Genomic DNA, 5,316 nt, shown 5'->3' on the forward strand with positions numbered 1-5,316 from the left:
CCGGGGGGTAAATGTTCGGGGGGTGATTTTCCGGGGGGTAAATGTCCGGGGGGTTAATGTCCGGGGGGTAATTGTCCGGGCTGTGATTGTCCGGGGGTGAATGGCATGGGGGTAAATGGCATGGGGGGTAATTGTCCGGGGGGTAATTTTCCCAGGGTAATTGTCCGGGGGGTGATTGTCCTGGGGGTATTTGTCCTGACACCGCATATACGTATGCGTGTGTGCGTACGTGCGTGCGTGCTTCCGTGCGTGCGTGCGTGCGTGTGTGTGCCTGTACATGTGCATGAGGGAGTGCGTGGGTATAAATAATTTGAAAATGACTTGGCTAACATGACTCAATAATAAAATGACAGAGATGAGTTATTTGCTGTCAAATAGCTCTTGTCGTATTATTATATGTTGTTTCATTGTCATTATTTGTTGTTTCATTATTGGATACTGGAAAGGAAATCGGATACGTTTTTCCTTTTCAGAATCATCTGGACTATTTTGGTCTGCCTCTGCATCCTACTATTGGGCGTTTTGGCCACCCAGTACTTCAACAATTTGTTCGACCCTGCAACGACCACGTCTGTGTCGTTGAGCCTGGACCGACACACGCTAGCCTTTCCCGCCGTGACCGTTTGCAGTCTGAATTACTACACGGTGGAGAAACTGAACAAGCAACCGGAATATAAGCGATATTTGCGTGATGTATACAAGAGGAGAATATTCGGCGTTCCAATAAACCTGGCGGCGTACGATCTAGATGATTTTAACTATACGAACTTTCTGTTGAATTCCCATCCCGGGCTTTTTCCGGTAGACAGCATTGCCAAAAACTACTCTGGTTTTATATGCAGTTGGCTGGATACGAAACCGTGCGGTAGAAGGAACTTCACTCTGGTTCCCACTGAGAAGGGAATGTGTTATACGTTCAACGATTTATTCAGCGACAGGAACAACAAATTGCTGGAAAAGAGAATTGTAAGAAAAATGAGTATTTTTATTATAATATCATGACGACCTTGACGACGTGTGGATCTTGACACTGTAATCATTACACATCTCTAATTAGTACGTGATTGCATTACTGGTAATTAATTAATATACTAAGCACATTTGACGCACTAGGTCACGTTTCTGATTTTCGAATGAGCCTTCTGCACTGTTGTGCTGGAGCCTCTTTTCAGAAACAAAATTAGTCTTGACATTAATCCTCGTATTTACCTTTTCTCGTAGACCGCAGACAGAAACATGGTGAAGTTACGAGTTCCTCACACGCTGCGTACAGAAGGCCGGTCAGCGAGAAAAAGTCAATGTTAAAACCAACATTACTACTGATTTTGTTTCTGACAACGGACCCCTGGTATTCGCGTGGGTGGAAACACCATTTGATCGCACAGCGACATACAGTAGCTGTGGACTAACAGTTGCAGCAGGTCTAGCTGTCGAACGTCGGTGGGTAGTGCACTGGCCCGAAGAGAGTGCCTGAGGGCACCTAAAACACTAGTTCATGTCCCTTTCACGAAAATGACGTGTTAACTCTTTTCCGTAAATTGCAACCTTGCGTCATCGATGCATCGTCGTTACAGAACGTGTCCGGTACTGGCGTTAGAGAAGGGCTGGTTGTGCGCACGCGCATCGGTTTGGACAACTACACGATAAACGCGGACGCTGGCTTTTCTTCTGGATTAAGGGTCAGTGAAAGCATAGGTCGATACACGATAGACACGATACCGACATGGTTAGATTGGAAACCGATGGTGGGAAGATGAAGTGAAAGCGGAGGTTGAGACGGATTGCAACGTAATTGACACTATAATGGGACGCGGGGACAGTGCAGGTGAACAGGGGACTAGTGAATGAGTGGCACGCCACGAAACAAAACGGGGCGGAACGGCACAACAGGACACGACACGAAACGAGACGGAACAAAACGACGATACGATACGACACGACACGACACGACACGATGTGGCATGATACGGCACGAAAACAGCACGACACGACACGATACAACATGTCACCATACGCCTACGACATGACACGTCACGATAAAATTTATGCGAATGCATAGAATCCCCTATTGTATTAAGATATAGTTAATAAAAGTATAAATATATGTAGTCATTAAATATATTATTATAATTAAAAACAGTAATGAGCGTAAACGAGCTTAAGACGATAATATTAACGATTTTATTTATTTTGTTTGCTTTCCATTAACAACAGATTCTCATTCATGATCCGAGGACATTTCCGATATTTTCGATGGAAGGCATTTATGCGAGCACCGGTTTTGAATATCTGATTGGAATCACCTTATCAGAGGTAGGCGAAATACGTAATACACGCTAATATATAAATATATAAATAAATATATATATATATATATATATATATATATTACACAATACATTTCTCGGTTATCGCAAGATAACATCTTGATTAACGACATAGATGACTGATTACGAATTTTTGTTTAAAATCTCTCTTTCGCCATTCTCTCTCTCTCTGTCTTCGTCTCCTCTTCTGCTCTGCTCTCTCGCTCCGGCGCTCATCACTGGTCTTCTCCTCTCTTCTTCTCCTCTCAGTCTCGTCTCTCGTCTCTCTCTACTTTAATATAAGGGGTTTCGTTATAGTTATTATATATAGGATATTATGTAAGTGTATGGTTCGTGTGTGGTGTGTGTGTGGTGTGTGTGTCTGTGTTGTTTTGTGTCTGTGTCTGTGTCTGTGTCTGTGTCTGTATCTGTGTCTGTGTCAGTGGCTGTGTCTGTGTCTGTGTCTGTGTCTGTGTCTGTGTCTGTGTCTGTGTCTGTATCTGTGTCTGTGTCTGTGTCTGTGTCGGTGTCTGTGTCTGTGTCTGTGTGCGTGTGCGCGTGCGCGTGCGTGTGTGTGAAGTGGAGGCCTGGACAGCTTCTACGGGACGAGGCTCCACTATATTGCTACACCATGATGGTTCCATCGACCATAGATATATACAACACATGGATAGCTGACTTCCGCACTCTCACGTTAAAACGCATTGGGCGATGTGGCGTCACCTGCAGGCGGCGCCACTTAATGGTACAGATCACATCCGGTACGATGTCTGTGTGCTATTTTCGCAGTGGAAACATGGCATATCTCACTTCGATTTCACTATTTTAGAGGAAATAAGGGTATACGTTAAACGAATTAACATGTATTGACAATCTGTACGGGACTACTGGCTATACTGCCTCAACCTGTAAATTGTTACCTATACTGTGTAACCTATACTGCCGTAACCTGTATAAGAATAAAAACAAACAATGTGCACGTGACGGCGGCAATACCTTGCAGCGGTAATACCTCACCCACCAGTATAGGGGCGAAGCGTAAAATGTTGTTATCCACTAAAGATTATTATTTTTCTGCAAAACTATATGTATATGGTTCTGCATGATTTTCATGATCAGTTGGCTGAAAGTCAGGGTACGGTGGGACAATGCAGGGTACGCAGCGACATATCGTATAGTACTCCGAGGTACTTTCCGATATATCAAACCTTACTCAGGGTACCCTCTGATAGTACCCTGGGGGACATAGACCCTATCAGCAGTACTAGCAATTCCATATGAATAAACAATTACTCAATTTTGCTTTATATTTTTGTGTTATTCGCAATGACGATGTAAACGTTACAATATCAATACAATTAATAAAAATTATACTCACATAGAATGAACGGGACACTGAGTCTGCAATATCTAAAGAATCAGATACAACTGCCTCAACCTGTTGTGTATTTTCTACTAGTACAGTAGTAGTAGTACTACTACTATTACTACTACTATTACTATTACAGTACTACTAGTACTAGCAATTCACTATAAATAAACAATTACTCAATTTTGATTCATATATTTGTGTTATTCGCAATGACGATGTCAATGTTACAACATCAATACAATTAATACAAATTATACTCGCGTAGAACAAAATAAAAACAGCGATCCAAGGCAGTTATAGATATGAGGTTCAGAAGTGGTTATAATTACTGGTAATTATTTGTACAGCAACTTTTACGATACAAACCTGAACTCACACACACGCATTCATGAAACGCACTCCAGAAACGTTACGAGGGTAATGTAAAAAAGAACGGAACTGTCCATTGTATTACCCACCTTATGGCAAGACTAGTCATCTTGTAAATAGTGAGTGATAGCAAAGCACCGAGGCCCATTGTCAGAAACAAAAAATGGTCTTTACTTTAGTCTTAACGCTTTTTCGTAAACTGTTGACGGAATTTAGTTTCGTAAAGTTAGGAGGAAATTTGGTAGGATTTATCTCGAAACTTTACGATGTTTCTCTAAATGGTTAATGTTAAGAACAATTTAGTTTCTAACAAAGGTCCCCTGCTATTTAATAACTTTGCATGATATCACCGATGTGTGTAAAACACCTCATCTGAGAACGATGTGTGATGATTGTTCTAGTTTATAGTTCACGGATCAGTAGAAATAAAATTATGTATGAAAGTAGTTATAATATTATTATGACATTTAATAACCGCTTTTTAATATAATATTTACTCGTAAATACACGTGTGTGTGTGTACACGTGTGCGTATGTTTGGGCGTTTGTCTGTGTTTTTGTGAGTGCTCCTGTATGTGTGTACGTGTGTGTGTGCGCGCGCGTGTGCGTGTGTGTTGTGCGTGCGTGTGTATGAGTATGCATATATACGCGCGCGTGTGTGTTGCATGTTAAATTTGTTGTGTGTTAAAATCTACCACTTATGGATATTTACAACTTTCATTATGTAGAGGGTTCACCATAATAGCTTAGCTGAAATTACTCTAAAATATGCGACAAGAGCATTACTTTTCCTAGTCTATTTTTGATTTTTAACTAATTTCTATTAAATTTTAAAATAATTACAAATATATGGAATTTTCCATCAGCCTTTACGTAGTTGAAGAATGGGAAAGTGAATGGGAGACATATGTCGCGCACAATATATTTCGTAAAACAAGCTATTGACTAGTGTATCGATTGAAATAAGGTTAAGATATACCATATTTAATATTTATGATAATCACGTGATCGCCATGTATAGTATGATTCCTTTTCTTCATTACTAAATTTTGTTTTTGATATCGATACTATACGCGATGCATAAATGTTTTATTACAAATGTGAACATTAATTTTATTATTCGATTTTGTGGCAGCAATACAAACTATCTTTTATTTAAAACATACACGCGCGCGCGCGCGCGCGCGCGTGTGTGTGTGTGTGTGTGTGTGTGTGTGTGTGTGTGTGTGTGTGTGTGTGTGTGTGTGTGTGTGTGTGTGTGTGTTACGA

Source organism: Priapulus caudatus, unplaced genomic scaffold (assembly GCF_000485595.1).
Source record: "Priapulus caudatus unplaced genomic scaffold, Priapulus_caudatus-5.0.1 Scaffold138, whole genome shotgun sequence".
Taxonomy (NCBI): domain Eukaryota; kingdom Metazoa; phylum Priapulida; class Priapulimorpha; order Priapulimorphida; family Priapulidae; genus Priapulus; species Priapulus caudatus.